This window comes from Narcine bancroftii, chromosome 2 (genome assembly GCF_036971445.1).
Source record: "Narcine bancroftii isolate sNarBan1 chromosome 2, sNarBan1.hap1, whole genome shotgun sequence".
NCBI classification, from domain to species: Eukaryota; Metazoa; Chordata; class Chondrichthyes; order Torpediniformes; family Narcinidae; genus Narcine; species Narcine bancroftii.
In genome coordinates, this window is record NC_091470.1 from 198959177 (window position 1) to 198972274 (window position 13098).

The 13098-nt window shown below is 49.9% G+C and overlaps 1 protein-coding gene across 3 annotated transcripts in view; it reads right to left on the minus strand.

Moving 5' to 3' along the window:
• Nucleotides 1-6123, minus strand: part of LOC138754954 (B-cell CLL/lymphoma 6 member B protein-like) — a 73660-nt gene extending 67537 nt beyond the window's left edge. The window contains exon 1 of one of the 3 annotated variants that reach the window (XM_069920018.1): nucleotides 6051-6123. The gene's annotated coding sequence lies outside the window, so the exon portion shown is untranslated. Of the gene's footprint in view, nucleotides 1-4677; nucleotides 5012-6050 lie in introns of those variants that run through there. The other 2 variants (XM_069920016.1, XM_069920019.1) reach the window with 2 other exon arrangements.
• Nucleotides 6124-13098: the final 6975 nt, after the last annotated feature.

The window sequence follows — 13098 nt, forward strand, 5'->3', positions numbered from 1 at the left end:
AGAGAGGGATGTAGAGTCCCAGAACACTAAGAGCAGGGATCCCAGAACAGATCCCTGAAGAACCAGGATATTTAAGGGATAAGGAGACACTTTAAAAGAGTCACCATTGTTATTTATTTTCCTTGATGTTTTTGCCAGATATTTGAGTTCTGGATTCCAGAGGTTTTACTGTACAACACTTGCAGTTTTGATTTCTTAACTCCAAGAGCAGAACACGGATGCAAATCACAAAAGTCCATAGACACTGCGGTTGAAGTAAAAATGCAAGGCTGGAGAAACTCAGCAACTCAGTGTCCTTTATACAAGGTGAAAGATGGAACTCTGCAGACATGGTGGTTGAAGTAAAAACACAAACGCTGGAGAAACTGAACAGGTCAAACACAGTACTTTATATAGCTTCAGTCCTTCATCAAGGCATGGAAAAATGTCGGTAGGTGTCCGAACAAAAAGGTAAGGGGGGGCGTGCGTGGGCAAGAGCATGGTCCCTGAGGCAGGAGGTAATGTAGGAGTTTTCGGGAGAAGCGGACTGAGCAGCAGATTACCTCCTGCCTGTGGGATCGTCCTCCTCTTCCCCCCCCCCCGCCCATGCCCTTTCTGTTCGGCTCCTACCGACAATTTTCCATACCTTGATGAAGGGCTCAAGCCTGAAACATTGGTTCTTTGCTATAGAGGGACACTGTTTGACCTGCTGCATTGCGCTTTCACAGCAGAGCACGGATGGCGAGAGGGGGCTGGGGAGCACCCCATTTAGGAAGCCAACCGCTTCTAATCTCCACAGCAAGCCTCAGGACGAAAACACAAACATACAGCACCCACCCACCCACCTCCCCTCAGCTGTGTGGCAATGCCTGCTACGCAAAGTGCCTATAACCACAAATAGGTCATGTTGCAACACTGCACAGAATAAATTTCAAAGAAAAATACCGAGCCCCAGTTATAAAATTATCCCAACACGTGCCACCATAGGTATGCAGCCCCCTCGATCAATGTCACAGTCCCAGCTCTCGTGCTTTCCAGTAACACTGCCTTGGCTTCCCTTGTGTGACTCAACAGGATGATGTTTAAACATCGTAAGCAGCATCATACATTCAAGGGAGGGCAATTCTGGTAAATGCGGAATCAGTTACCAAAAGCTGAGGAGAGCCATAACCTGCTCCAGTCGGAACCAAAGAAAGCCAGCTCCATCTGTGGGCACGTCTTGTACTGGGGTGGGGTGGGGTGGAACATGAAAAGCCTGCAGACGCTGTGATTGCAGCAAAAACGCACAGACCTGCTAGAGGAACTCAGCCGGTCTTGCAGGAGGTAAAGATATATTACTCACATTTCGGGCCTCAACCCTTCTTAAAGTTACTTTGGGAATAGAACTGTTGAACATTAAGGCACAAAAACAGGCCCCTCTAGTCTGTGTCAAACCATTTTTTTTGCCTAGTCCCACTGACCTGCACTCATTTCATAGCCCTCCCATCCATGCACTTGTCCAAATTCTTATTAGATGTTAAAACTGAGCCCACGTTCACCATTTCAGCTCGCTCCCCACTCCCACTGCTCTCTGTGTGAAGAGATTCCCCCAAAGCCGATCTACATTTACTCTGTCCATCCCCCTCAATTTTAAACACCTCCATCAAATTTCCCCTCATTCTTCTACCCTCCAGGGACTAAAGACCGAACCTGTTCAATCTTTCCCTGTAACTCTGTTCCGGGCAACATGCTCATAAATCTTCTCTGCCCTCAATCTTATTGATATCTTTTCTGTAGTTCAGTTACCAAAACTGCACTTGATGCTCCAAATTTGGCCTCACCAATGTCTTATACAACTTTACCATAACATCCCAGCTCCTGTACTCAATACTTTGATTTATGAAGGCCAATGTGCCAAAAGTTCTCCTTTCATCCCTGTCTACCTGTGACACCACTTTCAGGGAATTATGTAACTGTATGCCCAGATCCCTCTGTTGTGCTGCACCCCTCAGTGCCCGACCATTTACCGTGTACATCCTTTCATGGTTTGCCCTTCCAAATTACAACACCTCACTCTTGTCTGCATTAAATTCCACCTGCCAATTTACCAGCTGGTCCAGATCCCTCTGCAAGCTTTAAAAACCTTCCTCACTGTCCATAACACCGCCAATCTTAGTGTCATCTGCAAACTTGCTGATCCTATGGACGCAGGAAGATAGATTACCAACATTTCGAGCCTGAGCCCTTCCTTAAGGCTCGTCGGTAATATATCTTAGCGTGCGCAGGAGATAAAGATATATTACTGATGTTTCGGGCCTGAGGCCTTCTTCAAGGTACATCGGTAATCCTATAGACGTGACAGGACTGGCTGAGGTCCTCCAGCAGTTCTGTGGGTTTTTACAAACCTCCTACCAAGCCAGCACAGCCAATGCAGTCATTCAGTCACCTCTCCACTGCCAAAGCACCAGTTCTATTCAAGGACCCGAGCTCTGCTCCCCTCTCCTACGTGAGCAAGTTGGAACCATAAGCAGATACACACTGACCCACAAGCAACACCAATGCAGCATTTGGGAGTACGGAGCTCAGTGATGGTTGCCTCATGACCGGAAGGACGTGGAAGCCATGGAAAGGGTGCAGAGGAGATTGACAAGGACATTGCCTGGTTTAGGGAGATGCCTTATGAAAACTGGTCAAAAGAACTCGGCCTTTTCTCCTTGGAGCGGCGGAGGACAAGAGGTGACCGAGGTGTTTAAGATGATGACAGGCATTGGTTGTGCGGACAGTCAGAGGCTTTTTCCCAGGGACGAAATGGGCACCACAAGAGAACACAGGTTTAAGGTGCTGGCGAGTGGGTATGGAGGAGATGTCAGGGTTAAGGATTTTTTTTTTTGCATAGAGAGGTGGGTGCGTGGAATGGTCCGCCGGCAACTGTAGTGGAGGAGGATCCGATAGAGTCCTTTAAAAGACTTTTGGATAAGTACATGGAGCTTAGAAAAAATAGAGCGCTATGGGAAAGCCGAGTAATTTCTACAGTAGGGACATGTTCAGAGCAACTTTATTGGCTGAAGGGCCTGTGTGGCGCTGTAGGTCTTTCTAAGTTTTCAACCCTCTGTTGGCCCCAGCAACTAAGTCGACCACATTAAGAGCACACCAGGTCCTAATAACCTGAGCTAGCTGAAGGGATACCAGATATTGGAACCGGGATGCAAGAGGGTGCCTGATGGTTCTGATCTGGAGCTCAGGGTGGCCGACAATTTGGACAGAAGGCTGCGTGAGTGCTGGAGGCAAATCCACTGACACTTGGTGATCCTCTTTCACTTTTCTCTCTCTCCGACTGCGTCAGGCAAATCTGCCGATGGCAAATCTTACAGCAGACAAAAACAAATTTCAACTAATACTGCACTGTCTTTATTATGTGACAATCTTGTTTCTGTGGGCTCCGGACCACCCTCTCCGCTCTGGGGTATCCCGCGCGGAATAGGAGGGGGAATGATCAGAATACCCCAGTAACAAGACCAGCATCAGGAACAGGGACCCAGCTCATTCCAGCAAGACGGACAGATTTCACCAGCTCCCCTCCCAGAGTCCATAGCAAACAGAGACTGGCAGCAGAAACGATAAGTGGTTTGAAATTACCAGTACAGAACTAGAACCATGAGACTTTCCCCTGTGTCGAAGAACCGAGTTTTGGTTCCACCGAAAAACAAAGTTCTGACTCATTCTGGAAATTCTGCTTTCAATTTGCATCTGGGTGACATCGCAACAAGTTCCTCCTGAAGCAGCCAAGTTGGGCAAGAGCCTGAAAATCTGCCAGATAAAGCCAGGGTTTTTTGGGGGGGGGGATTAGAGGAACGATCCAACCAAGAGCTCGAAATTCCAGGCTTAACCCTGCCGCCAAATCCATCTTAGCGAAACGCGAACATCTGAAGATGCTGTGACGGTCGTAAAAACAGAGAGGTGGCTGGAGGGGCTAGGCCGGTCTCGCAGCATTCATAAATTTGGGAGTAGCTGTTAGCGCCACGCATTTACAGCGCCAGCGATCAGAGACCACAGTTGAAATCTGTAAGGAGCTTGTATGTGGGTTTTCCCCAGGAGCTCCGGTTTCCTCCCACCCTTCAAAACATACAAGATCTGTTGGTCAACTGGGCGGCACAGGCTCGTGGGACAGAAGGGCCTGTTATCGTGCTCTACGTCTGAAAATAATGAAAATATTCCTAACGTTTCGGGGCTGAGCCCTTCCTCAAGCAACAAAAAACACAGGAATGCTCAGAATAGAGATAGGGCAGTCAGGTGGAGGAGTCCAGACCAACAAAAAGGAGAGAGGGTCAAGGGATGGGAGAGAGAGAGAGAGAGAAAGGAGTTTTAATGAAGGTCAGAGAAGTTGATGTTAATGCCATCAGGTTTTGGGGGGGGGGGGGGGGGCCAGACTAAAGATGAGGTGTTGTTCCTCCAATTGGTGGGTGGCCTCGGCGCACGAGACCATGGACAGGCGGTGGGACGGGAATTTGAAGTGGGTGGCTGCTGGGAGATCCATGCTATTGCTGCAGACAGACCCAAGGTGCTCGATGAAGCAATCTCCCAGTCTGAACCTGGTCTCTGCGATGTAGAGACCATCCAAAACCATTTCACCACACAGATAGTACATCAAACATGTACAAATAGCTCCCAAAACCAGCCCCGTTGGAGCGCAGTCACTGGCCACAGCATCTCATCACCTACCTTGGTCTTGCTGTACGGAGCACCATCAATTACCCCAATCCATTAGGATCTCCCTCAGCCCCCATACTGGCCCATCCCCAACCAACCAATCGCACACAAACCAATTCCCAGCCCTGAACACCCCCAGATGGCAGCGGGACCCCAACAGGAGTTGGGGGAGCCCCAAATGTAGGGAAGGGAGCCAGGGCAGCCCACCTACTCACAATCCTGTGCAAGCCAGCTCCAGTCCCCCTGACCCAATCTTGTACCCCCAGCTCGAGCCAGCCCTGCTTTCCCATCCCAAGCCCCAACCTACCCTGAGTGGGGTACTCTCCTGCCTTTGATCCCCCACCCCCCCTGTCATCTCTCCCACTTGAACATCCCTGCCCATATCCCTCTCACCCCCTGGCCCCTCTCCAAAGGTCCCCCCCGCGCCTCGCCGGTCCCCCCCCGCGCCTCGCCGGTCCCCCCCCGCGCCTCGCCGGTCCCCCCCCGCGCCTCGCCGGTCCCCCCCCCCGCGCCTCGCCGGTCCCCCCCCCCGCCTCGCCGGTCCCCCCCCCCGCCTCGCCGGTCCCCCCCCCCCGCCTCGCCGGTCCCCCCCCCGCCTCGCCGGTCCCCCCCCCCCGCCTCGCCGGTCCCCCCCCCCGCCTCGCCGGTCCCCCCCCCCGCCTCGCCGGTCCCCCCCCCGCCTCGCCGCTCCCCCCCCCGCCTCGCCGCTCCCCCCCCCGCCTCGCCGCTCCCCCCCCGCCTCGCCGCTCCCCCCCCGCCTCGCCACTCCCCCCTCTCTCACCCCCATCCTCCCCCTCCCCTCTCTCTCACCCCCATCCTCCCCCTCCCCTCTCTCTCACCCCCATCCTCCCCCTCCCCTCTCTCTCACCCCCATCCTCCCCCTCCCCTCTCTCTCACCCCCATCCTCCCCCTCCCCTCTCTCTCACCCCCATCCTCCCCCTCCCCTCTCTCTCACCCCCATCCTCCCCCTCCCGTCTCTCTCACCCCCATCCTCCCCCTCCTCCTCCCCTCTCTCTCACCCCATCTCTCTCTCTTCCCTCCCCCCCCCAGCGGTCCCGGTCGACCGTCCCCCCAGTCCCGACCCCGTCCCCCCGGTCAGAACCCCCGTTCCCCTCACTCCCCATCCCCCTTAGTCCCCGGCACCCTGGTTCCCCATTCCCCCCAGTCCGGAATCCCCCGGCCCCATCAGTCCCGGTCCCGACCTCCCGTCCCCCCGGTCCGAACCCCCTCTCCCCCCGGACTCCTCAGTCCCCGTCCGACCTCCCGGACACCCCCCCTCCGGTCCCCTCGTCTCGGTCCCAACCTCCCGTCTCCGTCCCCCCGGTGCCCCGGCCCGGACCCCCCGCCCACCCCCCCCGGAGCCCATCCCCCCCGGAGCCCATCACCTTTCCCAGAAGCTGCGCGCGGCGACACTTCGTGGAAAATCTTTTCTCGGAAGCCGGCGGCGGTGGTTCTCAGAATGGAAGGCGGACTCCACCACTAGCAGCTTTCCGGAGGGGTGACGACACCTGCACTTCCCCGGCTCTCCCCGCCCCAGTCCACTAAACACATTTTCAGCTCATTTACAAATCTTTTCATCACGTCATCCGGCCGTCCCTTCTCTTTATTATTTCTCCCTTCCCCTTGGACCGGACAGATTTCTATCGTACACCGTTTCTACCCCCCTACCCCCCTGCTCTCTCGGCGGGTTTGGACGCTTCCAGCCTGGAGAAGGTCACGTGCGCTATCTGGGTGACGTCACGCCCGAGGCCCCGCCGCCGATTCTCAGAATTTCTTCGAGGTCGATTTTGTGGTTCTAGGAGAGAGGGGGGCGGAGCGGGAGGCGGCGGATGGGGCGGGCGCAGCAAGAACATTGGTGCTTGATGAACTTGGACCAGGAAACTGCTGGCACTCAGCCCACTATCCACAAGATGCAAGTTTGCAGGATCAGGATTTATAGTCACAAAAATTGATGTTTTGCGGCAGCATTACGGGGCAAACATTCATTCTATCACCATCTTACAACATAAAATGAATAGTGCATGAAAATTCAGGCAGGGTCTGTGGTTCATTGACCATTCAGGAATCTGATGGCGGAGGGGAAGAAGCTGTCCTTGTGCTTATCTTCAGGCTCCTGGACCTTTTCCCCGATGGTCACAGATTGAAGAGAGCACGGCCTAGGTGGTGGGGTCTTTGAGGATAGAGGCTGCTTTTTTAAGACACCACCTCATGTCGATGTCCTCAATGGAGTGGAGTCTGGTGCCTGTGATGTTAACAATCCTCTGGAGTTTATTCTTGTCCTGAGAATTGCCGCCTCCGTCCCAGGCAGTGATGCAACTGGCCAGAATACTCCCAGCGGTTCACCCGGAGAAGTTTACGAGAGTTTTCAGTGACGAACCATATCTCCTCAGAATCCTTGCAAAGTACAGCCTTCTTTGTGATCGCATTGACGTGGAGGCTCCAGGACAGATCTTCGGAGATGTTGATCCACCCCCCTCCCCCAGGAATTTAAGTTCTTGACTGTCTCCACCACTGAGCCCTCGATGAGGACTGGGTCATGTTCCCCCGACTCCCTCCTGAAGACCACAAGGTTGTTGTCGCGACATCTCTCAATGAGCTGATCCATCTCCCTCCTGTAGGCTTCCTTCTTGCAATTTGTGACCATCTAACAAAATAAATAAAAACGGTGCAAGGAAACAGTCAAAGTAAGTCAGTGTCTTTGGTTCATTATTCATTCAGGAATTTGATGGCACAGTGGAAGAAGATGTCCTTGAGCTGCTAGGGATGGTCTCCCCATTTTCTGGTGCCCTGCTCTGGTCCTTTGCTACCTTGGAGTCTGCAACCCCTCTTTGGCTGCTGCCATCTAGCGCAGACACCATCTTGGGCGCAGACCCTGCAGTTGCGGGATTTTAAATAAAACTGCCGCTAGCTCCTTTCAAAGCCCGTGAGGAGCTGACAGCAATTGGAGGCTGTGGGCTGCTGGAGACTGTTGCTGGGGGGCTGCGGACTGATGCAGGCTACCTCGAGGCTAGCTGGAGGTGCACCAGGTGTCAGAACCGGAAGGCAAGAGGGGGCCGAAGGTGCTGACGGGTTCCTATTTGTGTCGGAGATTCGGATCTGGAGCTTGGGGCTGCTGATAGTTTGGACTGGAGTCCGTGAGGCTGCGGGAGCGCTGAAGGCGAATCCACGGATACGGTGACTCTGGGTGGGTGGGACACACTCTCTTTTGCTTCACTTTCTCTGACTGTAAGAGGCCCTTCAGGCAATTTCTCCCAATGCCAAATCTGCCATAAGGCCAACAAAAACAAATTCTGTGTAATATTACGATGTTTTATTACAGTGACAATAAATTGAATCTTGGGTTCTTGTCTTCAGGCTCCTGTACCTTTTCCCCGATGGTAGCAGAATGAAGAGGGCATGATCTGGGTGGTGGGGGGGGGGGGGGGTCTTTGAGGATAGAGGCTGCTTTATTAAGACACCACCTCATATTGATGTCCTCGGAGTGGAGACTGGTGCCTGTGATATCGCAGGCCGAGTTAACAACCCTCTGGAGTTTATTCTTCTCCTGAGAATTGGCGCCTCCGTACCAGGCAGTGATGCAACCTGCCAGAACGCTCCCCCAGCCCATCTCCACAGTAAAAGGGTGGTGGAAAGCAACTGATATTTCAGAGAATGCTTGCACTCTCATCCATTTGTCAGAGATACCCCGCAGCTCTGCAGCAAGTGAAATACTGTGCAAGCGAAACCACAATGCTGGAGAAACTCAGCTGAGTTTTTACTTTGACCCTGGTGTCTGCAGACTTTCGGATTTTACTTCGAAATAGCTGTGCAAATGTCGTGCAAGTTATGGCACTGGAAAATACGGGGCCAAGTCGAAAAGAGAAATCTCACCGCAAGTGGCAAATCAAGAAGAGACCACATTATCTATTTCACTGAAGATGCACGATTCCACTCTCCCTTGCATCCAACTCAGAAAGTTTCAAATTTGTCTCTTTCAAGAGAAAGGGATCCTGTCTGATTTCACGATCAACATCACAATTATTTTTGTTCAACAGGTTTGCTTCCTGGGGGGGGAGGGGGGGTGGAAATAATACATGATCGGCAACTACAAGCTGAATGCAACAATAATTTCAGATATGCTGCATTTGCTGCCTCTTGTGTCAGTGTCATCAGAACATAAATAATAGGAGCATGAGTCATCCATTCAGCCCATCGAGCCTGTTCTGCCATTTAATTAGATTACGGCTGATCTGATGATACTTGTAGTTGGGGACATGTTAGTCAGAGGGACAGATAGAAGGTTTGTGGGACGATATCGGGGATCCATGTTGGTCTGTTGCCTCCCTGGTGCCAGGGTCAGGGATATCTCTGATCGAGAACATAGCTTTCTGCAAGGGGAAGGAGAACAGGCAGAAGTCGTGGTCCATGTGGGGACCAATGACTTAGCGAGAAGTGGGGATGAGGTCCTGAAACAGAATTATGTAGAATTAGGTAGGAAGTTAAAAAACAGGACCTCCAAGGTAGTAATCTCTGGATTGCTGCCGGTGCCACGCGCTAGTGAAGGTAGAAATAGGAGGATGTGAAGGATGAATGCGTGGCTAAAGAGATGGTGCAGGGGGCAAGGGATAAGATTTCTGGATCATTGGAATCTCTTCTGGGGAACGTCGGACCTGTACAAAAGAGACAGACTCCACTTGAACTGAAGAGGGACCAATTTGCTTGCAAGCAGATTTGCTAGAGCTGTGGGGGAAGGTTTAAACTAGTTTGGCAGGGGGGGTGGGGAACAGAGTGTGAGAGCAGTGTCAAGGGAGCACGGCCACCTAGATAGGAATAATAATGATAACAAAAGTAGGATGGAGATTAGGGTAAAAGGTAGAAAAGAGAATATATGCGTGGGTCATTCTCTGAAATGCATATATTTTAATGCAAGAAGCATAGTGAACAAGGTAGATGAGCTTAGAGCATGGACATATACTTGGTGTAATGATATTGTGGCAATTAGTGAGACCTGGCTACAAGAGGGGCAGGACTGGCAACTTAACATTCCAGGATACATTTGTTTTAGATGTGATAGATCAGGGGGTAAAAAAGGGGGAGGAGTTCTCTGCTTGTTAAGGAGGACATTACTGCCGTGAGGTGGCAAGATGGTCTGGAGGGATCGTCCAGTGAGGCTGTTTGGGTGGAATTGAGGGGTGAAGGAGACATGAGGGTGCTAATAGGGGTGTATTACAGACCACCAAATGGGTCAAGAAAACTAGAGGAACAAATGTGTAGAGAGATAACGTATATGTGTGAGAATCATAAGGTTGTGATCATGGGAGATTTTAACTTCCCTCACATTGATTATGGATACCCATACAGTTAGAGGGTTGGATGGGCTAGAATTCGTTAAATGTGTTCAAGATTGTTTTCTGAATCAATTAGTAGAAGAACCGACTCGGGACAGTGTAATACTGGATCTCCTGTTAGGGAACGAGCTAGGTCAGGTATCAGACATTAATGTTGGAGATCCAATTGGGTCTAGTGATCATAATTCTGTTAGTTTTAAGGTAGTTTTAGGGAGGAGCAAGGAGGGGCATAAAGTTGAGGTTCTGGATTGGAGAAGAGCAAATTTCAAAGGAATAAGAAGGGATTTGGGGAGTATTGAATGGGACAGGATATTTTCAGGTGAGGGTGTAAATGAGAAATGGAGGATATTCAAAAAAGAAATTTTGAGGGTACAGAGTAGTTACGTCCCAGTGAGGATCAAAGGAAAGGCTGGAAGTCATAGGGAGGCTTGGTTTTCGAGGAATATTGGAAATTTGGTTAGGAGAAAAAAAAAGGTGTACAAGAGGTATAAAGAACAGAGAACTGACAATTTGAAGGAGGACTACAAGGAGTGTAGAAGGAATCTTAAGAAAGAAATTAGAAAGGCCAAAAAAAGGCACGAAGAGGCTTTGGCAGACAGAGTAAAGATAAATCCAAAGGGTTTCTATAAGTACATTAAAAGTAAAAATTAGTGAGGGATAAAATTGGACCCCTTCCAGGTAGTGAGGGTAGGCTGAGTGAGAAGTCAGAGGAAATGGGGGAAATTTTGAATGATTTCTTTGCCTCGGAATTCACTAGGGAAAAAAAATATTGAACCAGTTGAGGTAAAGGAAAATAGTGGGGAGGTCATGAAGCATATAAGGATAACCGAGGAGGTAGTGATGGCTGTGTTGAAAAAGATAAAGGTGGATAAATCTCCGGGACCGGACAAAATATTCCCAAGGACACTCAGGAGGTTAGTGGACAGATAGTGGGGCCATTAACAGAGATATTTAGGATGTCACTGGCCACGGGGGTAGTGCCAAAGGATCGGAGGGTAGCGCATGTGGTTCCGCTGTTTAAGAAAGGGTCTAAATGTAAACCTGGGAATTATAGGCCCGTGAATCTGATGTCTATGGTGGGCAAGTTGATGGAAAGTGTTCTGAGGGATGGTATTTACAAATATTTGGAGGTACAGGGATCGATAGGGAGTAATCAGCATGGTTTTGTCGGAGGTAGATCATGCTTGACAAACCTGATTGAGTTTTTTGAGGGGGTTACAAAAAAGGTTGATGAAGGGAAAGCTGTGGATGTTGTCTATTTAGACTTTAGTAAAGATTTTGACAAAGTTCTCCACAGAAGGTTAGGAAAAAAGGTGGAGGCATTAGGTATAAATGAGGAGGTAGTGAAATGGATTCAGCAATGGTTGGATGGGAGGTGTCAGAGAGTAGTGGTAGAAAATTGTTTGTCCAATTGGAGGCCGGTGACTAGTGGAGTTTCTCAGGGATCGGTCCTGGGTCCACTATTGTTTGTTATATATATTAATGATCTGGAAGTAGGGGTGGAGAATTGGATAAGCAAGTTTGTGGATGATACAAAGACTGGTGGTGTTGTGGACAGTGAGGAAGATTACTGTAGATTAAAATGTGATTTAGGAAGGCTGGAGGTGTGGGCTAAGAAATGGCTGATGGAATTTAATACAGATAAGTGTGAGGTGTTACATTTTGGAAAGGCAAATCTAAATTGGTCATATGCATTAAATGGTAGGCTATTGAGATATGCAGAGCAACAAAGGGATTTAGGAGTTGTGGTAAATAGTACCCTCAAGGCTGATACTCAGGTAGATGGTGTGGTGACGAAGGCATTTGGAATGTTGGCTTTCATAAATCGGAGTATTGAATTCAAGAGTAGGGAGGTTATGATGAAATTGTACAAGGCATTGGTGAGGCCAAATTTGGAGTACTGTGTACAGTTTTGGTCACCAAATTATAGGAAAGATATAAACAAAATAGAGAGAGTGCAGAGAAGGTTCACGAGAATGTTGACAGGATTTCAAGGTTTGAGTTACAGGGAAAGGTTGTGCAGACTGGGGCTTTTTTCTCTGGAGCGTAGAAGATTGAGAGGGGACTTGATAGAGGTGTTTAAGATTTTAAAACGGACAGACAGAGTAAACGTGGATAGGCTTTTTCAATTAAGAGTGGGGCAGATTCAAACTAGAGGGCATGGTTTAAGATTGAAGGGGGAAAATGATAAGGGGAACATGAGGGGAAATTTCTTTACGCAAAGGGTGGTGTGGATATGGAATGAGCTTCCAACAGACGTGGTTGAGGCGGGATCATTGGTTACATTTAAGGAAAGACTAGATAGTTACATGCAGAGGAGAGGACTGGAGGGGTATGGACCGGGTGCTGGTCAGTGGGACTAGGAGGGTGGGGATTTGTTACGGCATGGACTAGTAGGGCCGAACTGGCCTGTTCTGTGCTGTAAGTGGTTATATGGCCCATCTCCACCTTTTCCCTGTATCCCTTAATTCCCCAACTATGTAAAAATCCATCCAACCTTGTCTTAAATATATTTACTGAGGTCGCCTCCACTGCTTCAATGGGCAGCAAATTCCACAGATTCACCACCTGCTGGGGAAAAGCCTCCTCGTCTCCATCCTAAATATACTCCACCGAATTTTGAGGCGACGTCCCCTTGTTCTGGTCTCCCCCACCAATGGGAATATCTTACCTACCTCTATCTTATTTATGCCTTTCATAATTTTATATGTTTCTGTAAGATCCACCCTCATTCTTCTAATTCCAGCGAGTACAGTCCCGGACACTCTGCAGGTCCACTACAGTCCACTGCTGCCTATAACTGGTGTTTCTTGGTACCATGTGATGTTTCTTTCATTGTAATAAAAGAAACTTGGGTTCTTTTAAAACAACTATACTTCATTAACTAAAGTACACAAGACCACGTGGAGGCATCCATCTTGAATCCAACTGAAACTGCAACAAACCAGTCTCTGACTCCCTCTAGTGGTCAGGAGGATCATTAGTACTCTATTACTACACACTTCATTTCCAATGGATGCTACGTGACCTGCTGAGTTTCTCCAGCATGTTTCCACATTGCGCTTGACCGCAGCAGACTTTCTTGCTTCTTGTTATTTTCTTCCAA